This window comes from Malaclemys terrapin, chromosome 1, assembly GCF_027887155.1.
Source record: "Malaclemys terrapin pileata isolate rMalTer1 chromosome 1, rMalTer1.hap1, whole genome shotgun sequence".
Classification (NCBI taxonomy): Eukaryota; Metazoa; Chordata; order Testudines; family Emydidae; genus Malaclemys; species Malaclemys terrapin.
In genome coordinates, this window is record NC_071505.1 from 36308410 (window position 1) to 36332449 (window position 24040).

A 24040-nucleotide genomic window follows, 5' to 3' on the forward strand; every position below is an offset into this window, starting at 1 on the left:
TTATGCCACACTAATGTGAGTGAGGCTATCATTTCACAAATCCACACATGGCTGCTGGAGGAAGTTCACAGACATACTTGGATGACCTGTATTTTTAGAAAACTTTGTCTTGGAGAACTGTCTGCTATTATCTTCCTTCCAGTGTATTAGGATTAGGGGTGGAATTGGGTACATGTGGAGATAATAAATAAATATTGCTTTTGGTGGCAATGTACAGGTATTGGCAAAATACAGCATCGTCTTTAAAATAAATGTCATATTGTCAATGGTACTGTTGGCGAGCTCCAATGCACACTTGTCAAGCAGCTGATTTTGCAGTATTGTTGGCTCTGCTCCACGTTCTCAACCCAGTTCTCTTGGGGGTTTTTTTGTTTTTTAAATTTTACCCTTTTGGACTAAAGAAAAGTTTATTATATTTGTATCTTCAGATATTTCATTGCTGTAACACTCGCTTGTATTCACACATCCAGTATATAAATGCATGTATCTAGGAATAAAGAATGTAGGCCTTGAATAATTAAAAGATCAGAAAACATGCCTTATAGTGATCGTTTCAAGGAGCTCAATCTATTTAGCTTAACTAAGAGAAGGCGTCACTTGATTACAGTCTGTAAGTATCTACATGGGGAGCAAGTATTCAATAATGGGCTCTTCAATCTAACAGAGAAACACAATCCAAATAATACTATCTAGTTGCTAGAAGTTGAAGCTGGACAAATTCAGACTCTAAATGAGGAATAACCTTTTGACAGTAAGGGTAGTTAACCATTGGGACTGCTTACCAATGGTCAAGTTGGCTTCTCCATCACTGACAATTTTTAAAATCAAGATTGGATGTTTTTCTAAAAGCTATGCTCTAAAAATTATTTTGGGGCAGTTCTATGGCCTGTGTTATACAGGCGGTCAGACTAGATGATCACAATGGTCCCTTCTGGCGTTAGAATCTATGAATCTTGTTGTCATCCCATGTGCCATGTCTAATTCATATTGTAAGATCTCTTGGAGCAGTGACTCCTCTTATCAAGCACCATGCACATTCATGGGACAGTATTAACAAAGTAATGGAGTAGAAGGGTCTGTGTCTTGGGGGATCATTGGTAAGGCCAGGGACAACTGGTTCTGTTGTATACTATAGTAACACAACTTTGCATTGCTGTGTGACAGTGGGTGGGTCTCTCTTAGATCAGGTTGGGGGCTGATGGTGAGAGTTTTTAGCATGTTGATGAGCTAGCATGAAAGTTGAAAGTACTTAGATCCTAAAATAGAAACCAGATGAAGGTGAATGGTATGAATCCTTTCTTTTCTCATGTCTACCTGAAAATCTCAAAGCATTTGGCAAGCACTAATTAACCATTACATACCTTAGGAGGTAGTTCAGTAGGGGTATCCCACTGTAGATGGGGCACTGAGAGTTGATATCACTTGTCTGAGAAGTCTGTTACACTGCTAGAAATGAAGGGATAACTCAGTGGTTTGAGCATTGACCTGCTAAACCTAGGGTTGTGAGTTGAATCCTTGAGGGGGTCACTTAGGGATCTGGGGCAAAATCAGTACTTGGTCCTGCTAGTGAAGGCAGGGGGCTGGACTCAATGACCTTTCAAGGTCCTTTCCGGTTTTAAGAGATAGGATATCTCCATTAATTTATTATTAAAAAAAAACTATCATGCCTATGTCTTAGCCTCAAGTCCATCTCTCCTAATATTGGTACCCAACAGAGGAAAGATATTTAGCCCTGGAGACAAAGTTGGAGATTGGTCCCTGCAAAGAATAGGATCACTGCTGATGTGTCTAATGGAGATAAGGAATCATTATCTACTCCTTCGTAGATAGTATGTCTACATTACCATTAAAAAACCACAGCTGGCCCAATTAACCCCAGCTGATTAGGTCTAAGGCACTGTTTAATTGTGGTATAGCCGGTCAGGCTCGGGCTGGAGCCCAAGCTCTGAGACCCTGCGGGGGGTAGGAGGAGGGAGAAGGCCTGAGTCAGCTGGCATGGACCAGCTGCGGGTGTCTAATTGCAGGGTAGACATACCTGTAAACTCCTTAAGCCAGGGAATCTGTCTTCTATGTATGATGCCAAACACACAACCGATATTTAACAATGCAAGTAATAAAAGCAGGATACCTTTTAATAATTAAAACCATGTTTTCAGACAAATTAGTTCACATCTCATCAGTCACGAACAGCGTATTTCTTAGCAGACACCCATCATTAAGTAAGGATGACTACATTTGCTTCGAAAGTACAATATTTAGGGGAAGAGAGGGCTTGCAGTAAAGCTTACTTCTGTTTCCCCACCCCCAGCGTGAATATAAATGTAATTGTAGGCGTCAGATAAGGATGAGGTTAATAAACTTCATAGTTGCTTGTGGGTAATATCACATTTTTATAGCTTAGGTGAAACAGAAAATGTTTCTAAAAGTGTGAAAGTTGTTTATATGAGCTAAAGAAATAATTATCAGATTATTCATGGCTTTGTAAAGAATGGGAACGAGAAGCAGCCCAGCCATTGTGATGTGATTAATATTAGCGAAGCATTGTGAAGCTATAAAGAGCTCTATAAATGTTAACCATTATTATTATAATTGTTTAGAGTGATGGAAGGAACAGTGAAACCCACTTACACGTGCAGTGCAACGCTTTCAGAAATAGCAGTTTAGAACTGAGAGATTTACTGATGGGATAAAGAGCATTATCAGCTGGTGAGTTCGCTTTATTGCTCCTCACTGACGTTGGGGTGATTGGCCACCTGAAGAGACATGCTTCATAGTTAATGTCAGAACTAAAAAATACTGTACATTAGGAGCCACCAAAATGTGTCCAGCTGTGGGCCATGTGGCTTCCTCAGACTGCCAAGTGATGTAACATTGTAGATGTTCTAACCCAGGGATCAGCAACTTTTGGCCCGCGGCCCGCCAGGGTAAACCCCCTGGTGGGCCGAGCCGGTTTGTTTACCTGCCGCGTCTGCAGGTTGGCTGATCGCAGCTCCCACTGGCCGCGGTTCGCTGCTCCAGGCCAATGGGGGCGGCGGGAAGCGGCGGCCAGCACATCCCTCGGCCCGCGCCACTTCCCGCCACCCCCACTGGCCTGGGACGGCGAACCGTGGCCAGTGGGAGTCGCGATCAGCCGAACCTGTGGAAAGCCAAAGGTTGCCGATCCCTGTTCTAATCCTATGTAAGGAGATATAACCCATGAAAACTGCAGTCCCAACATGCAATACTCCTTTTTGATCTGATTGACCGTTGAGTTAGATCAATATGGAGAAAAGCATCCTGAAAACAGTAACTTTCACTGGTTGAACCGTGAATTTCTGGGCCACAGTGTGTACTCCATAGATGGTATTTGGCCCTGGGCCATGTTTCCTGTATGTACCGAATAAAATAAAATCAATTCCCCTACAATACTTTGTCTTATCAACACAGTGTTAAGTAGAACTGGTTGGAAACTGGAATATCTGTTTTGTGAGAAATGTTGATATCTCAATTTTTTTTGTTCCTCGGGGGAAAGAAAAGATAAAAGTCTGAAAAATTTCAATTTGGGACCTTGGATTTGTTCCGTTTTGACAATGTTGTAATGTTTGTTTTTATTTTATCTCTTGATTCATTTCATATTTATCTATTGCGTAATAACTATAACATCTATTAAAACTGATTTTATATAAGTCAGAACAAAATGAATCAAAAGAAAGTAAAAGCATTTAATTTTGACAATGTTGAAATATTTTGTTTAGATTTTTCCCATCAAATTTTATTGAAATTGACACATTCCTGTGACATGTCTTGATTTTTGGTGAGATTACGTCTTTAACAGAAAACTTTTGCAGCAGAACATTTTCAACCAGCTCTGGTGCTATGTTTATCACACTCTCACATGATGGCATGGACCCTCTAACAGGGAAGTGACCAGTGTACCTGTCACTGGTCAGCTGACCCTTGGCTTAAGAGAAGGCCCCTAGCTCCTAGAGTATCTGAGGCCGGGTGAGTCAGACTTGGTGAGAGTCAGTTAGAAAAGGTGCCGAGAGAACAGAGGAGGGACTCTCAATGCCTGAGGGGGAGAGAGACTGAAGAGAACAGGAAGCTCTGTGGGTGCTCTCAGGGAAGAAGGAGACAGGCCAGAAGCCGGGAGGCTCCAGTAGTGAGAGGAGGAAACTCAGGAGCAAGAGGAAGGCCCAGGGGAATGGCCCTGTGGCCACTGTTCCATACAAGGGCAGGGAGAAAGCTTAGGTGGCACATGAGACTTTCATTAAGACCAAGGAAGGTAGACTTTGTGTTATTACTTCATTTGTGCTTTTGAACTCTAGTAGGAGACTTTGGGGGGACCCCTGAGAGCCCTCGAGTCTGAAGAAGAATTGAGATTGACAAAAAGCCTAGAGTCACAGGAGGTGGCAGAGTGTGAACCTCTTGAGTTCTGACCTCTATTTTGTGATGTGAGGTGCTCCTAGAAAGGAGCTCCCCTAAGGGAAAGGAGCTCTCAGAGATGACAGCCACAGCAGCTGCACAACTGTCACCTGTTAACCTCTCCAACATGACAGGTAACAGGACTGAAGCTGTCTGAGGGCTTGAAGCATAACCCAGGGAGAAGCTGTCCGAGGGCTACAGCTAGCTTGAAGCATAACCCAGCTCCAGGAGGATAGACGTGGACTCCTTATCTGGGGAGCACGAGTTTTATTACACGATAACACAGCTCCAGCAGACGGGCTGTGGGTCACCTGTGCCAAGGAGGGAGAAGCCTCACATGAAATCCCCTCTGCCCCAAAAAAGAGGTCTGGGAAGCCCCTAGAACCTAAAAGGGAGCTTTCTGGGGGTAAGCTGATTTGAACTACATAAATTGGACCCCAGGAGAAGGGAATATTGTTTAAAGGCTCTGGGTGCAAGTAGACTCTGAGGGAGCTGATGGCAGGATGTCCATAGAGCCAAGCAAGGCCCCAATGAGTTGTGATTCACGATGGCTCCCTTCTTACACATGCTAGATGTACTGTGCAAACATTCATTTGACTTTCGGCAAAACTTTTGGTAAAACTTGGTAGGCGAAACTGTAACTGGTGAATGAAGACATACTCAAGATTCAGGGCTGATTGTGACAACATGGTTTGTAGTATAACACAACCAGGGGCTTTGGGTTTTTTAATTAATGGACCAATCCCTTTTAAGGTTGTACTAATAGGAAGAGACTAATCCTAATTTTAGCTGTTATACTTCCCAGTGCAAGCAGAAGTACCGTCAGGAGACCATAGAGAGTTGTTACAATTTGGATGGGATACTATTGTTGTTTCACCTTTCAGTTTTGTTACCAAAAACTATTACTGTAACACCTATTTTCATTTATTATACATGTAGCATCACAGGTATGGATAATGATTTACAGATAATGCTATACAGATGAGGCCCCTGCCCTGAGGAATTTTCAATCTTAATTTATACAGGAAACATAAGTACAGATCAAATCATAGAGGATGGAGAAAACAAGGGAAGTAAAGGATATTGGAATATTGAATTAGCATACAGTACATATGCAGTGGCATTTGGAACACATTTTAACAGATTATAGTTTAGAAAATTCAGTTTACTGGGAACTGACATGCAGAGTAACAGCACTGTAATGATTCTTAAAACAGTTCAGAGACAAACTCTGAAGTGATTCAGTGGATGATTCATTTGTCATATTGATATTAAATCATCAACAGTAGCTAATCATGACACATACAGCATGTACAGAGAAGACCAAGCCAAGACTAAATTGGGATTTAGAATGCATTTATGACTTAGTCATCTGGATAACACAAAAAATGTAGCTATTGGTTATAGTGATCCAAAGATAATTTAGAAATTTTTTGATACTTCCAAATGAGGGCCACTCATATTTGGAAGTACTGTACTTTATCTTCCCAGAGGTCAGAAAATTTTTTTGTGCCCACATAATCTATCTGCTAAGACTGGCTAATTGAGACTATCACTTCAATTGTGATCTTTATTTCCCAGCTAATTTGTTGTTATAGGCAATCAGTGTAGTTAGTCTCAGGCCTGATCTATACCTACAATTTAGATCACCATAGCTACAGCTCTCAGGGTTGTGAAAAATCCACACCCCTGAGTGCTGTAGCTATGCCAACCTAACCTCCAGTATAGCTGCAACTAGGTTGATGGAAGAATGCTTCTGTCAACCTAGCTATTGTCTCTAGCCATCTCACAATTGATTACCAAGGCTCTGCTGGTTAATAAAATGACTTGGTTTAGAGGGGAAGTGAGGGCAGCCATAAAAAATAATATATAAGAAAGGAGAAGTTGACAGTAATGAATATAAATCAGAAGCTTAGCATTATAGAAAACTGATAAGGGAATCAAAGGGATACAAGGAGAAATCTATGGCCAGCAGAGTTAAAGACAATAAGAAGGAGGTTTTTAAAATATATTAGGAACAAGACCAATACCTGCCAATGGTATTGGGCCATTGCTAGATGGAACTAGTAGAATTATTAGTAATATTGCAGAAAAGACAGACGTGTTCAGTAAATATTTCTGTTCTGTTTGATATAGTCTCATCATAAGAACATAAGAACGGCCATACTGGGTCAGACCAAAGCCCAGTATCCTGTCTACTGACAGTGGACAATGACAGGTGCCCCAGAGGGAGTGAACCTTACAGGGTAATGATCAAGTGATCTCTCTCCTGACATCCATCTTCACCCTCTAACAACAGAGGCTAGGGACACTATTGCTTACCCATCCTGGCTAATAGCCTTTAATGGACTTAACCTCCATGAATTTATCTAGTTCTCTTTTAAACCTTGTTATAGTCCTATAGTCGTATGGTTATACCACTATAACTTCAGTGCCCTCATGGCCAAGATGGAGTCTGCTCTGCAGGCAGCTCTGGCCAAGAAAAGGCATGTGCAGGAATGGAGCAGTGAAAGTCCCTTCCACCTCAGGGGCACCTGTTCCAATCCCCCAGAGTGAACGCATACACCTTGGAAGAGTACAATGAAGATGGGAAAGGGAAATGTTTGTTTACAGAGGGATGAAAGGAGAAAAACAACAGGGGGAAATACAGGGGGAGTGGTAAAACAGGGTTACATTCAACTCAAGGCCCCACAGGCCCAGTGGTACCACAGTCTGAAAGGGCAGACATCGAGCAATGTGTCTTCACACAGAGATCAGGAATCCTGGGCAAAGTTCCAGTCCAGTGGTTAGTTTTGGGTGCTCCTGGTCGTCTTTGGTGCTAGTAAACTCTCCCCAGTAAACCCCTCGGGTGCCCTCTTCTGACACTCTCTACAAAGCCACACAGAACAACAGCTTCCTCACTTAACTAGTTAACAGCCTCCCTCCTTATTCCCAATGCAAAGTCACAAGTCTCAGTACTCATGGCCCCAGACAGCTCTGGGCAGCAGTGATATAGGGTCCAGCTCTGGCTTGTCCTTTTCGGGTGATTCCTCCCTGGCGGTTCCTCCCTTCTGATACTTGCCTCCCTGGCAGAGTGCTCCTCCTGACTCCTGTCTTGGGGCCCCGGTCAGTCACTATGTCATTCCCAGGCTTCTGGCAGGTTCTCAGCTGCTTCACTCTGTGAGGGCCTGTTTACTGCAGACCTTCTGTCTAGAACTCCAGACACACACATCCTGTCTCTTTTCCCTCTTTCTCTGCTCCCCCTCACTTCCCCCAACAGCACTTCCTTCTTCAGGAACAATCAGCACTTCCCCTTCAGGACAAAGATTTAAAGGGGCCATGCTCTCAAAACCCTAAAGGGGTTACAATACTCATGCCATTCCATTAGTACAGGGATCGGCAACCTTTGGCACACGGCTCGCCAGGGTAAGCCCCCTGGTGGGCCAGGCCGGTTTGTTTACCTGCTGCATCTGCAGGTTTGGCCGATTGTGGCTCCCACTGGACGCGGTTCGCCGTCCCAGGCCAATGGGGGCTGTGGGAACAATGATAAATAATGAAGAGGAAAATTCACTGATTCAGCGTGATCTGGATCATTTGGTAAACTGGGAGCAAGCAAACAATAAACATTTTAATACAGCTACATGTAAATGTATACATCTAGGAACAAAGAATGTAGGCTATACTTACAGGATGGGGGAATCTATTTTGGGAATCAGTGACCCTGAAAAAAATTTGGGGGTCATAGTGGATAATTCAATGATCATGAGTTCCCAAAGTGATGCTGTGGCCAAAAGAGCTAATACAAGTCTGGGATGCATAAACAGGGGAATCTTAAGTAGGAGTAGAGAGGTTATTTTACCTCTGTATTTAGCACTGGTGTGACCGCTGCTTGAGTACTGCGTCTAGTTCTGGTGTCCACAATTCAAGAAGGAGAGGGTTCAGAGAAGAAAGACAAGAATTTTTAGAGGATTAGAAAACATGCCTGTTTATAGTGATAGACTCAAGGAGCTCAATCTGTTCAGTTTAACAAAGAGAAGGTTAAGGGGTTACTTGATTAATTTATTGAATATTTGTTCCCCATGTAGATACTTATAATGGGCTCTCCAGACTTATGATGGATTCTTTCTAAAAGTGCGGAGGCCATGAGGCTCCATCCCCTCCGTGGCCCCATCCCTGACCCTCCTCTTCCCAGTGAGGCCCCACCACCTGGCCAGGCTGGAAGCTGGAGCTGGGCTGGGGAGCCCAGGCCACTCCACCTGCTGAGGTTGGGGGGGACCCGAGAGGAACCCCCAGCCCATGTCCCCGCCCCCCTGGTTCCCCACCCAGGGCAGATGGAGGGTCCGCGGCTCCCCACAGCTGCCTGCGTGGCTCTTACACCGACCTGGCTTTGGCTTCCTCGGGGGGCAGTTGCCACTCTAGTCTTAAACAAATGTTCTGGAGTCCAGTAGTACCTGTTTAATATCTTGTTCTGGAAGAATCACAAGGATAAAGAATTTGAAGTATATTTCACCTTAAGCCAGATAGCCTCCCAGGTTTCTGTTGATAGTTCTGTTTCCCATTTTTCTTTGAGACTTAGATTGAGAAGGTAATGCAAAGCACTAAGCCACCTATAAACAATCCCTACAAAGTCACCTTTGTTTCCATATTTCTTAATATGTTCTTCTAGAGATGAGAAAGTTGAAACAGACCAATTGTCCTCTATCCTTGCATGAATCCTTGAGAATAGCCACTGAAAGAAGGAACGGTGAGACAGTGGTAGCTAATATTTGTTAAACTGGCCCCCTTTGATTACATGTGTATTATCTTGTATTATATCTTTAATTGTTGTTAATCATTTTCCTTTCCAAATTGTCTTAAGGGTGGAGTTGGCCTTGATCCTAGGGCATGGGTTATCCCACAGTGATGGAAGAGAACTAGTAAGATCACATGCTGTAATCACTTTAATATGTTTCAGGATGCCACATGTAGATACAAAGACTTGGCTTTTACTTAAGGGTGTGAGTAGCCTCTTAAGGTATATAAAAGAAAAGAGGGAACCAACTGGCATAGCTAAACTTTTTTCAATCGCAAACCAGGCTGGTGTATATACAGTGCCATGGGAGGGGAATCACCTTACAATAGGACGCATTTGGAATGCTAGATAATATAGATACAAATCTGGCAACTCCAGTTGCCCAGGATTTTTTAATGGTCTTGTGTGACAAGTGAGGCTGTTTTTTATCCTATATAAATTGCACGATAATTTATTTATTCATTCAAAGAGCGAGGGAAACACCTTGAAAGGCAGTTGGCTAATGATATAAGTCAATCTTGAGTAGACAGTCATTTTGGCTATTTCTATTCTCCACAGTAAGGATAGAGAGATGAGCCCATCTCTCTATAGTCTTGGAAATTTCTTTTAATATATAGTCCATATGTAGAAAAATAATTTTGGGAGGATTAGGACAAATTTTAACATCTAGATAAGTTATTTCCTTGCATATTTGAAATGAAAAATACTGAAACTGAGAATGATCTGGTCTTCTGGCTATATTTATTGCTTGTGATTTATTCCAGTTAATATGAAAACCAGAGAGCTTTCCCAAAATATCAATACATATTCATTGTATTCAATACATTCAATAATGACGGGACTTATGAGGATGAATTCTTCAATAGTACAAAAATGTCATCTGGATATAAACTGATTTGTATTCTTTCCGCATTATAGTCACACCTTCAATGGCAGAGTACTGACGGATTTACATTGCTAGTAGTTCTAGAGTGAGATTAGAACGGGCGGGGCAAGAGGGCACAGCCCTGTTATGTCCCTCTTTCTAGTTGAAATGTGGGAGAAATAAATCCGTTAGTTGATACTGAAGTGAGGAGAGAGTTATATAATACACTAACCCAATTCAGGAATATTGATCCAAATTCAATTTTTTTAGGACAGCCATTAGATAAAGCCATTCAACCCTATCAAAGACTTTCACTGCATCCAGAGATAATGCTATGGAGGGAACATCTGATATCTGAGCTTGCTGGATCAAGTGAGTGATTTTTTTTTTATCCTATTACCAGCAGCCAATTTTCCTTTAATGAAACCAAACTGATCTGCATGAATAATTGATGGGAGGATGGTGTTCAGTCATGTTGCTAAAAATGTTGCAATTATTTTGCAATCTGTGTTTAATAGAGATATGGGGCAGAAGTTGCCACAGTTGCAATCATCTTTGTTCTTCTTTAATATTAAAGTAATTACAGCAGTTCTTATGGCATGAGACATATTTCCTTTTCAGAATGTTTCAGTGAAGACCTTTGAAAGAGTAGGCGATAGCTGATTACAAAATGTTTTGTAAAAATCTGCCAGAAAACCATCCATCCCACGGGCCTTGCCAGAATTCTAATATTGTATAGCCTGTTTGATCTCTTGTGGTGGTTATGGAGAAAGCTTTCACAGCACTTGTTCTGAAGTTAGGGTATTAAAAGGTAGGCTTCAACAAAATGATCAAATTTATTAGAGTCAAATTGGTTGTCTGATTTATATGAAAGCATGATAGAATCACTTAAATTGATTATATCTATTGGTTCCAGGATGGCACCCACATCTTCTTGTAATAAGGAAGAAATATTGTTGACTACTTCCATCTTAACTCTGCTGGCAAGTAATTTACTTATTTTTAATTCTGAGTTCTTTAGGCCTTATTTGAGCAGTTTAGTACACGCTAAAGGCGGTGTTCCTTGTCTATGCTAGATTTTTAAAATGTTAGTTAATGTTTGTTAATATAACCCTTTAATTCCTATCCTAGATAAAGCCTAGGCATAAATGGGTTTTTCAAATCATGTTGGCTAACTTGAATTATCTAACTTGATTAAAACCCCCACCTTTTTTGTTTCTAGACAAACCCCCAGTGGGCATCTTGCTTTCCCCCAATGCCATTCTCACTGACTCAATAGTCCCTCATTTAGTTCTTGCAGGGGTCTCAGTAGGCCTTGAAAAATTCCGCTTTACTCTTCTGAAATATGTCTGAACTGTAGCGCTCCTAGGTGCTATGTTAATACAACTCATGGTTTCTGAACACTTGGGTTGGCAATACTATAAACATCAATTCATTACACTATTTACGAAATGGTATGCCACAGTGTCTAGTGCAGTGTAAAACACGTATGAGCGGATGAATAAATATCAAACAATAAAGGATTCTTATTGGAGAGAAACCAATTTCTTGCAAGAAATTAGTCTTTCCATCAGAAAGCAGAGAAACCTTTAGAGCTAAAGGAGACTCTCCCATTACTATCAGTAGCAGTGCTGTCTAAGACCATGGGGTGAAAGTATGGGTTTTGGCTTTTTAGCCTTTAAAAATTTAAGTGCTACTTGAACCCCATTCTTGAGAACAAGGAACCTAAAGAGCATGCAGGACTTCAATAGCCACAAACAAAACAAGAAGTGGATAGTTAGATCAGAAAATGCAAGATCCTGTTGGGGAATGTTGAGCCAAGAACCATTTTTAGGCCCTGATCCTACAAGCTGGTCCATGAGAGTGGGCTCCTTTGCCCATGCTGAGCCCTATACATTTGAGTGGCACTCAAGAATCTGTCCATGCAAAACAGCTTGCAGGATCAGGGCCCTAGTTTCCTCTGGTTGACCAGAGCCAGCAGCTACTGCCAGTAGAGTTCTGTGAAGGTACAGTAAGGAGCACTTTAAACATAGCTCTGTAGCCACTGAGCTTTTGCAGTCAGAGATCTAAGTCTTATCCTTGGTGCTCCTGTGAAGTTCTTTGGAATAATTATGTGCAATATAATGACAGTTGTCAAGTCATAGGTGCCCATGTAAGGTGTATATACAGGAAACAGAAGCCCAAGCACATGCGCATAACATCTTGTATTGTTGCGTATATATTTTATGAATAATAAAATGCTGTAATGTATAGAAACAAAGAAGGAGAATTCAAATTGGTCTTGCATTAAAATAGGTTTTTTGTATATAGTAGACCATTGTAGTTTCTCCACTTTGAATCTAATTCTTGTAGCTTCTTGTTTTTCATTCAGCTTTTTATTAGTTTTTTTTTTGAAGTGGGCAGCAAAGGTCACATGATCTCTCAGCATCTCTTCGCCACTTCCGATTATGCCCTTTCCTTATGTAGGTCATGGAAAACCTGTAGGGTTGCTCCTTTTTTTTTTTTTTTTTTTTTGCGGCAGACTCTGGGTGACCTGCTTCCTCTGTGCTTTCACAGCAGGCTGAAATTCCGCCCCTACCTCTCCCACCCTCCCCCCGATACACACTTAAATGCACCATAGACTGTGTCCTTACTTAACAAAGATGTACAGTACTTTAATGCCCAATCTTCCTCCTCCTCTAGAGTTGCTAAGTGCCATCAATTTGTATAAAAAGAGCTCTTGAGAGGGCTTGACACTTCACAGTATCAGTCCCAAAGCCAAATGGTTTTTCACTATTTATCTAAAGGCATAATAAGGAACAGAGAGACAGATGGGTAAACCGACATGCCTCCACTGACATCAATAGAACTATCCTGATTTATAACAGCTGAGAATCTGGCCCAGTGTTTTCAAATCAGTTGGAATCAAATGGAGTTTACAAGGCACAATATAGTGTGTACTAGAAATCATAAGCCTCAACTCTGGACTGTTGAGTGACAGGTAAAATAATTATGTGTTACATAAGGATTTTATAGGATTAAAGACTAAATCAGTACAAGGCAAGGCAATTGAGGATCTATACCAGTAGGGCAATACACAACAATACCAGAGTCCTCTGATTAATATCTACCAGTATATTTTTATTATTATGAAACTTTATATCTGGTGCATTTTTGAATTTATTTTATTTCCAAAATATCACCAAAAGGATCCATAGTTAAGTGCTGTTATGAAAAATAACCCTAAAAATGACGGGTAAAACAGAGGAAAAATTGCCTGAAGGTGATGGTTGTTAAGATGGTTCACACCATCTTCAGTGCATGACTCTCCAGCTTTGGAAAGAAATAAAACAGAAGCCAAAATTCAAGAACAGACAACAAATAATACTGCGATGTTCATTTGTACTTGCACATTTTTTCTGCAATAGAACATGTCTAGATTTAACTTCACGTCATAAAACGGGAAAGAAGAAAAATTAACAGCAAGCAACTCTAAGGGCCAAATAATGGCAGTTAGCTATTGGCCTGCATTTGTTTACAATTTCCCCTGAGTAACCCAGGGCACAGCAAGACTATGCAGCCGGCTCCCCTGTTGTTACTAGCCTTTTTTGCATGCTGGTATGCAAATAGGGTGACCAGATGTTCCGATTTTATAGTGACAATCCCGATTTGGGTTTTTTTTTCTTATATAGGCTCCTATTACCCCCTACCCCCGTCCCAATTTTTCACATTTGCTGTCTGGTCACCCTATATGCTAAGGGAATGAACCATGGCCCTGCTTCCTCATGGCCCCTTTGGAATGCTGTGCACCAGAAAGCAGTCCCTGCACTACCCATGGCTGTTCCTCAAGAGGAGCAATTTCCTGAGTGTTCCCTACTCTCTATGAAACCACAAGTACTAGTCACAACTTGGTCATAACAAGATATAAAGCAGCAGTCCAACTCTCTGGGCAGCAGAGCGTGAGAGGTGTTTATAATTAAGGAGAGATAAACACCTTTTTTTTAGATTAACTATAATCCACCCTGATCTTCACACAGACCAGTACTTTAACAATTTGTTATAATGCCTTTAAGAGAAATAGGGGAAGCCTTCAAAGGGCTAGCAGGGGTCTGGCTGCATGAATCTCACTGACTTTAATGGAAGTCATGCAACTAAAACTCTTCAGTGCTTTGAAATTGTAGGGATTACGGATACATTCTCATCTGTATTACATGTGGATCTGTTACACACAACACCTATTAGTGTTAATGGCAGTTACACGGGAACATCCTAGAGTTCCAAGCAGGGTGTTTCTTTATCCTGCTCTATATTCATTCAGCTTCATAGATACAAGTTAACTTTGCTTTTAGGAGTCCAGACTGTAGACCTTCACTGGACAGTAGCACAGTTAGGAATAGTACTATCCTTTTTTTCCATATGTAACATCCTGATACTTAAGAAGCATTCTGCCTTGGAACTGCACTCAGTGTAGATGTATTGCAGATCAAAGTGGGGATTAGCTGAGATAATCTAGTTTCTATTCAAGACTGAGAAACAAGAGTAATAATGATCTTATCTAATTATGTATATACTTTTAATGAACTCCCTGAAAGCCTGCTTTGTTACTGGTTGTCTCTTAAACTATGGGGGAGTAGTTGTGTAACAATCCAGTTCTGTCCAATCTGAGGGAAATTTTGAAGCCTTCCCCACCACCCTAATCCCCACTGAATGTTTCAGGAAGTAGGATTAGTTGTTGGCCCAAGATTGGAAGAGAAAGCTCACAATGGGCAACCACACTAGTTTGTAAATGAAGGATTAAGTCAGGAAACCTTGCTAATAACCTAGTTAGCGATCTCATCACCATTCATTGTTTGGTAGTGAGTTATTTGTATTCTTAGGCAATTAGAAGTCCAATTAAGTTCTACTAAGGGTGGGATCCATAAGGTACTTAAGTATTGCAATGCTGAGCGTCATGGCACCTAGAATGTCACAAAAACAGCAAGGAATCTGATGGCACCTTAAAGACTAACAGATTTATTTGGGCATAAGCTTTCATGGGTAAAAAACCCACTTCTTCAGATGCATGGAAGTAGTGGGTTTTTTACGCACAAAAGCTTATGCCTGAATAAATCTGTTAGTCTTTAAGGTGCCACTGGACTCCTTATTGCTTTTGTGGATACAGACTAACACGGCTACCCCTCTGATACTTAGAATATCACAGGAACAATACTGCAACCCACAAAGCCTGAGTTAGGTCCCTAGGCTTTCTGTACAATTAATGGGGAAAGATATGCATCTTTAGAATGAGATCCAAAAAACCCCGCATGCTAGGCAGAGAGCCATCTAAACTAGCCAATGGGAGATGCCAATGAGAGGGGTGTGTGCTAAGCTTCACCCCTCTCTCAAAGACAGGCACCTAAGTCCTGGCTGCAAGGAAGTACATATCTCTGCTTGGTGATCTATAAACGAGAGCCGATCACCTGGAGTCAGGCCGCTTAGGTGCTTAGGAGGTTCCTGTGGGAATGAGGTAGGTACTCCACACAAAATGGCTGGAAGAGGAGGAGCGGTGGTGATGTCCACCTTATAACTTTTAGTTTAGTGGTCAGAGCACTCACCTGGGTTTTGGGATAGCCAGAGGTTGGGGGAGAAGATTTGAATGGGGTTTCCCCACCTCTCAGGAGAGTGCGGTAACCATTGAGCTATGAGATATTCTGATATTGAGGCTCCCTCATTCACTCCTGTTGAAGCTGTTCCACTGTGGATAAATAATGAAAGTGACTGGAGCAAGAGGATTGGACCTGGGTCTCCTACCTCTCAGGTGGGTGCCCTGACCACTGACCTATAGAGTCGTTCTCACTCTTTCTCAGGCCCAATGACTATTAAGTATTTATCCACAGTGGAACAGTGAGTGACTCAATTGCTCTCCTCTCTTCGAACTTTGACCTTCTGCCTCCAAATCCCCCTTGCTGATGCCATCAGACCACAGCACCTCCAGAAAACAACACGAGAATGAGCAATGAGTTACAAACAGCTTAATGAACTCTAAAAACCCTGTTGGTTTGCAAAAGCTCTGTTACCTGGAAATGATCAACTGCAGGAGCATGGGAGCAAAGTAGTGATGAACAAACTAGATTGTGAAGTACCTTTCCCACTGCATGTAAAGTGGGTCTTTGATTAAAGTACTCTGAACAAAGAAAAGGACTTAGATAAAAAAAATGTACTAACCTGGTCTTATTAGATCTTACATGTGTCGTTTGGGATTTTTCAAAGCACTTTGCATTTGCCTAGCTCTGCTCACATTGAGTTAAATGTTAAAATTCCCATTGACTTCAGTGGGAACAGAATTAAGCCAATGCTGAGTGCTTTTGCAAATCCTGTGCTAGAATGATTTTATTTATACATTCACCAAAAGTGTGATACATGCATTACAGCAGTAGCTCTCAACCTTTCCAGACTATTGTACCCCTTTCAGGAGTCTTATTTGGCTTGTGTACCGCCAAGTTTCACCTCACTTAAAAACTACTTGCTTACAAAACCAGACATAAAAATACAAATGTGTCACAGCACACTATTACTGAAAAATTGCTGACTTTCTCACTTTTACCATATAATTATAAAATAAATCAATTGGAATATAAATATTTTACTTATATTTCAGTGTACAATATATAGAGCAGGATAAACAAGTCATTAGATGAAATTTTAGTTTCTACTGACTTCGCTAGTGCTTTTTATGTAGCCTATTGTAAAAGTAGGCAAATATCTAGATGATTTGATGTACCCCCTGGAAGACCTCTGCATACCTCCAGGGGTATGTGTACTCCTGGTTGAGAACTACTGCTTTAGAGAACAAAGACCTGGTCCTTGCCCCAAAGAATCCATGATCTAACTTTAGATGTGATGCAACAAGTAAGAGTAACACTAACAAGGCAGCATGAAGTGAGGAAGCAGAAGGATTACAGTAATAAAATGATAATTATCCAGTTCTGGCATGTGCACACCTTGCTGATGCCATTAAAGCAGCTTTCCTTTTACATGGTAAGCAACAAGTGGATGCAATTTACATTGTTATCTTGAGGAAAAACTACTTTCACATCAAATAATTCTGTGTTCTGATATTGTTTCAGTTTATAGCTTGCATATCAGGAAGTTCAGAGAGGAATTGAACCTCTAGGAGGCGCTGTCCCAGAGAGAACATAGGGAGCATGTACCTGTGCCATGATCTAGCCCAGAGACAGACTGAGGGCTTGCAAACCAAATGTGCATAAAGTGATAGTCTCAAACAGGAGAAGAATCAAAGATACCTTTTTCCACAACAGGGTTCCAGAGGCATTTCAGGTGCAGGTCATATGTGCAAACCAAATAATTAGGTTTACTTCTACCAACGTATAGGAATACTATTATTTTTAATGGAGACAGTAAGTAATCTTTGGGAACAATTTATGTAGGGATGTGGTAAATTCTCACTCACTTCAAAGTCATTAAGTGAAGATTAGAAGTCTTTCTAAAAGATATACTCTAATTCAACCAGAAGCTGCTGGTTTGTTGCAGGAATTACCAGGCAAAATCTCTGGTGTGTGTTTATACAGGAGGTCAGACTGGATGGATCATATTCTCAGTTGGTGCAAATTGCTTTAGCCCTATTGACTTACTAAAATCAGCTGAGAATTTGGCATGATCATAATGGGACCTCCTGGTCACTGATTCTAGTTTCGCCATAGTTAAGGTTCAAGCTAGCTTTCCAGGATGAGCCCAATCTTGATACCTCTGGTAGCTCAGCCAAAATAAACCATTCTTGCTGGAAACTTACTTGCCTGATTTATGCCAAGGTAGAATGTCTCTGGAAACATGGAAGTAAACCAGACAAGGCATTTGGGAGATAAGAGTGTTCAAGAATTGAGATCACCTCATTTTTGGACTCTCATAACTCTTTTTGGCTCATCACAATGTCAAAATGGCTTCACCTAGAAACTCTATATTAATTTCAATCTGCTTTCCTTGGCAAGGATTGGGGTTGGTGCCTCTAACTCATTTTTTGGCATAGGTGGAGTAAAGGAGTGTGTTTTGGCTGAACACATAAGTTGTTAGAAACAGTGTGTGACTATATTATTTCCCTGCATCTATTCAGTTTTTACAGAGCCCAGGAAGCCCTCACCAGCTGCATGCAAGTTTCCTGTCCTGTGAAATGTGCCAGTAGATGTGCTTCTCAAATTGCAACTAAATCCAGAGGAAGAAGTGCCCTTCAGAAGTTCCATTATTTTGAGGAAGGAGCACAGGGATGGGAAACCTAGTTTGAACTCCTGAGTCATTACCACTGATTGGTTTAAACAATATTCTGCCGTAAGAACATTCATCAAACTTCAGTTAGACTCCACAACACTTTAATAAGGCCAGTACATAAAATCATTCCCATCTTGCAGATGGAGGTGCTGAGTCTGAGCGGTAGCATGGCTTTCCCACAGTCATACAGTAAGTCAGAATAAATACTAATAAGTAGATTAGATCTCTTGGCTCTCAGGCCCATGTCTAATCTACTTGACCCCAGTGTCCTAAAGGAAAGTCAACCTGTGCCTCAGTTTCTCTGCTTGTAAAATGGGGCGATAATATTTACCTCTGGGATAGCCTTCTGCTCAATACAGGGCTGGCATTTAATTTACTAGTGTTCTCACTTGCTGCTTTAGTGAGGTTGTAGGAAAGAACACATGTGATCAGAACATGTCTCAATTTTGTGGGCTCTGATGTCCAGATCAGGATTCAGACTTTGACTCTGAGCTATCTCTAATCCAAATGTCTAGAGGTCCCAGATAGGCCCTGCAGCTCTCCAGCATCACATTACCCCTTCCTCCCTATGGACTTTGTAATACATCATTTCCCTCCTCTTCCCCTCCACCCCTGTCAACTTAAGTACTTCTCCTTGCATCAGAGTTTTCTTCTTGGGTGGGGAAATGGAACTATGGCCTGTTACCCCATCTATTGACTGGTGGATGGCCAGCCCTCTCTCCCACTGGCCTCCTTCAGGAGTATATCTCCCTACCTGCTTCCACAAAGACCTGGGGGAAAAAAGTTAAAGTGGCTTTTTAGTTTTTCATGTGTATTACCATAGTGCCTAGTAGCCCCAGTCATGAAGCAGAACCCCAGTGTGCTAGGTGCAGTACAAACACAGAACAAGAAGATGGTCCCTTCCCCAAAGAGCTTACAATCTTAGTGTTAGATAAGAGAAAACAGATAAATACAGACAAGGGAGTACAAGAAAACAATGAGATGATAATGGTCAGCATGATAAGCAGGGGTCTCAGTACACCAGAGGCCTTATTCTTGTCAATATTTTTGTAGGCATCGCAGAAAAGGAGCATTTTAAGGAGGATAGTGAGGTAGCTTTGTGGATGTTTACAGGATCACTTCTGAACACTTGTTAGGCTCAACCAATCAGGGATCCAGAAGAAATGTCATAAGAATCAGCCATGTAGACAAATCCAACCAATCAATCTCAAAACATGAAAATGCATTATGGAAAAGATACACTGAACATTTTGCTTTCATTTAGACAGGACAAAAAACTTTGTGCCCAGCTTCAATGACGCTTTCATGGGAGTTCCTTAAACTCATTCTAGCCCTAATTTTGAAAATGCTACATTCTAGCCCTAATTTTTGATAGCTACCCATTCAGCGGGTTAATACATATCGCAGCACATATTTAACAATGGCTTTTTGACCAGATGCATCTGTCTTGTCAATAGACATTATGTTAACTGCACACTTTTTTTTAACTTTTCAGAATGCTCATTTGATAAGCTATAATATCTCCTTCAAAACTGTTTAGGGCTCAGGTGTTAATTTGGCTGCTATATTCACAATAAAAATACTTTTATACAACATTCACAAAACTGTTTTTACTGTGACATGTAGAAAAGAGAGACGTGGCTGCTATTCAGAAGTTTATCAACTGGATGGTTGCTGATAGCTATTATAATTAAACCAGATTTGAACTAAGAAAAGTAGAAGGAGAAAACACTTCAGAAACATTTCTCTGCTTGCAATATTTTCTGTCTTATTCCTGCAATTGTAAACTCAAAATAACAAAACATTATTTTTTTCTTCATATTTTTTGTCATCTGTGTGTGTGTGTGTGTGTTTAATCTTGTAACTTAAGTAAATCTGCATTTTTGATTTTATCTCCTGCTGAAATGAAAAGTGTAAATTGAAGCAAAAGTGATTATTTATCACAATGCCTTTGGACTGTAAAGGGTTACAAATCTGGAGATGGAATGTTTAATGGCCTGCCAACATCTCATCATTCCCAATTAGTCTGAAAAATTGGCATAACTGTGACTTAATTAAATTTATGAACCAGAGACATTTATTTAACTTCCTCATACTTTGCCTATGTTATAACAGGAAGCAGTGTGCCCTTTTTAAGAGTGGCAAATTAAAAAAAAAAAGTCTAAAAAAATGTTTTTTTAATTGAACCATGTTTGAGACTATCCCTGGTCATAAAGGTTTACAAGCTCAGAAGAAAGCAGCAGGAAGAAGTAATATCCAATAATGCCAACCCTGCCCTGAAATCACAAGCTATTGATCATGTGGGCACCTGATCTGAACGGATGGTCTCTGATTCAGTGCACTTGAGGAAGGCAAAAAAATGTGACTGTCTGCCAACATGTCCTGAGGGAAAATTCTTTCTTGACCACAGATTTGGCAATCAGTTAACTTTGTGCATGTGAGCAAAAACTATCATAGTTATAAGCATCTGAGCTTATTTATACCTCGAGATATTTTTTTGTGTCCTAGTAATTTTCAATTTTCTTCCTCCTTTATTTATATGATAGTGGACTCTTCCAGTGCCTCTCTGGGCATAGAATTTTAATTGATTACTAAATAAGCATTTGATTCCACCACCCTTGTGAACAGGTAGAACTGCTCAACAAGACTTATTTCTCAAATGCCTTACAACTTGGATAAGAACGTAAGACTGGCGATACTGTGTCAGACCAATGGTTCATCTAGCCCAGTAACCTGTCTTCCAGCCGTGGCCAATGCCAGATGCTTCAGAGGGAATGAACAGAACAGACAATCATCGAGTAATCCGTCCTTTGTTGTCCACCCCCAGCTTCTGCAGTCAGAAGCTAGGGACACCCAGAATATGGGGTTGCATCTCTCTTCCAAGCTGAAAAAGTCCAATCTTTTTAATCTTTCCTCATATAGAAGCTGTTCCATACTTACTCTTAATCATTTTTGTTGACCTTCTCTTTTGCAAATGTTGGAACGAGATAAATATGCTTATTTTGATTGAAATGAGGAAAATGTGTCATGGAAAAACTACAGGCAATAGGAGAATTTTTTCCTGACTAAGTGGGAGTTAATGAGATGCAGACCTAGTAGCATGATGTACTTGTGTTTGATCATTTGACACATACTTTCATTAAGAAAGTGGGAGGATTTACTTCTGCCTAGTGATTTGAAGTTAATTGCATATGCTGAACTACTACTTACAATAATGATGATGTTCTGATTCTTTAACACTATGTAACCTTCATTTGTTGTATGTAGTATTTTTTTTAATGAGGCTTATTGTGTTCTTGAGAAATTATATAGAGTCTTGTGCCTAGCTGAAATTAGATAATTTGAAAGTAACATCAACATATAAAAAATCTTCAGCCATCGTTTGACCAAAACTAAATTATGTTCCTGATGGTATTTACAAAATATTTGTGGCAAGTACAGTGTGTCTGTGTTAAAGTAAATGAAGCATAGAATGAACAGGACATAATCACATGAGACTTGAATTCATTCCAACTTCTACTCTGGAGAAAAAAAAATTACTCAGACAATGGCAGTGAGCAACATGTGATGCAAAGTGAGGCCTGCTCAGGTCAGGCCTGCAGAAGCTAGTGGCAGAAGGCCTGAAAGCAGTTTAAACCAGGAATGTTTGAGTGTACAGTAGTTCAGTGAGTGTCACATGCAGATACGCATAATTTTTGAAAGAACGCCAGCCTAGAAGAGAGCTGTCTCATGATGACAATCTAACAAGGTGCTTTGTTGAACTGTAAACTCTTTTAAGAAGATAATGACTGAAACCCTGGAAAACTAAATAACCCTTGTGTTACAGTTATGGGGCTAGCTGCATCTCTGCCCCCTACCTAGTCTCTTTGAGTGCAACCCATCAGGTGTTGGGCATCCTGCCCATAGTCCCTTAGGGTGGAATCCCGCAGTTCTTCCACTCTAAGGGCTTGTTTATAGGGGGTAACAGACTGGCATAACTATAGGAATATAATTACTCTTCTTAAGTAATTATATTCCTATAAAGTCCCTTGTCTTCTGGATTAGCGTCCACACAGTTAAGATATACCAACATAGTTATCATGGGATAATTATTTTGCTTTACCTATGCTAGTCAACTTCCCCATGTAGACAAGCCTCTAGACCTAGACCTAGACAGACTACTTCACAAATACCTATCACATCTCACCCTATGGCTATGACAACTTTTGGGTACCTGTATTTCCTTCCTTTTGTAACCTGTGATGTAGTGACCATCAGCCTTCTTAGAACTAAGTATTTTTAGTTAGCTGGAACAAAGCTTTAGAGAAAAATGATTTGAAAACAACCACCAGCCTACATACACATTTAGTCTCATCTTATCCTACACTTCCCTATAAGCTAATTTGGATAGGTTTCCCTCTTAAATTACAGGAACAGAAGAGCTCCAACTCACATTCTCCTAACCAGATCCTCCTGTGTGACTCTCAATTTGCTTCTGTTAGTCTGACCCACTCTGTTCAGACTGCTTTGGGTGCTCCCCAAGGAGAGCAGACAAGAGCCATTAAAGCTACTCTTTTGGCATTTTCTGAATGACCTTTAAATCTAAGCTGTCAGACAACTTTTAGAAAGGGTGTTTTCTCTCTTCAGCTAGTATGAAACATCCATCCACATTTATGGTACAGACACACTATTCTAGTGACAAATCCAGTATCAATAATTATCTAAGAGCAACCCTCACTTTTGTCCCACCTTGGAACATAGGAAGAACGTTAATGTTTAAATCGTGCCGGCCAATATTCTACTAACATTTTTTTCAACGAAAGCAAAAGCTTTTTTAAAAGGTAGAACTCTATTAAAATTTCAACAACAGTTCAAAATCCCAGTGAACTTCTGAAAATAAAGTAAAAGCAAATTGAGGCAGATCACATGCATTTTTCTTAGCAAATACTACATAGAAGAAATTGGAATACACCCCTCCACACACACCCCAAAGAAAACATTAGCATCTACAGTCAAAGGTATCACTAAGATGTCATAAGTGGGGATTGGGTTATGATAGGGCCCTACCAAATTCACAATCCATTTTGGTGAATTTCACGGTCATAGGATTTTAAAAATCATAAATTTCATGATTTCAGTTATTTAAGTCTGAAACTTCACGGTGTTGTAATTTTAGGGGTCCTGACCTGAAAAGGAGTTTTGGGGGGGGGATCGCAAGGTTATTATAGGATGGGGATTGCGGTACTGCTACCCTTCTGTGCTGATGCTGCTGGCGGCAGCTTTGCCTTCAGAGCTGGGCAGCTGGAAAGCGGCGGCTGCTGGCCGGGATCCCAGCTCTGAAGGCAGCACTGCCGCCAGCAGCAGCACGGAAATAAGAATGGCATAATATGGTATTGCCACCCTTATTCTGCGCTGCTGCCTGAAGAGTTGGGCCCGCAGTCAGCAGCCACCACTCTCTGGCCACCCAGCTCTGAAGGCAGCATTGCAGAAGTAAAGGTGGCATATATGGTATTGCCACCCTTACTTTTGCACTGCTGCTGGCGTGGACCTGCCTTCAGAGCTGGGTGCCTGGCCAACAGCTGCCCCTTTCCTTCTGCCCAGCTCTGAAAGCAGCGCAGAAGAAAGGGTGGCATACTGCGACCCCCCCCAAAATAACCTTGTGACCCCCCTGAAATTCCCTTTTGGGATAGAACCCCCAGTTTGAGAAATGCTGGTCTCCCCTGTGGAATCTGTATAGTATAGGATAAAAGCACACAAAAGACCAGATTTCATGGGGGGAGACTAGA

At 41.1% G+C, this 24040-nt stretch overlaps 1 long non-coding RNA gene across 1 annotated transcript in view; it reads right to left on the reverse strand.

Annotated features, from left to right (window-relative positions):
* Positions 1-4666: 4666 nt before the first annotated feature.
* The window catches only part of LOC128833474 (uncharacterized), a 43424-nt gene continuing 24050 nt past the window's right edge, over positions 4667-24040 (reverse strand). The window contains exons 3-5 of the long non-coding RNA XR_008444249.1: positions 8762-8848; positions 8240-8288; positions 4667-7912 (exon numbers count right to left, since the gene is read on the reverse strand). This is a non-coding gene — a long non-coding RNA (uncharacterized LOC128833474). The remainder of the gene's footprint in view (positions 7913-8239; positions 8289-8761; positions 8849-24040) is intronic.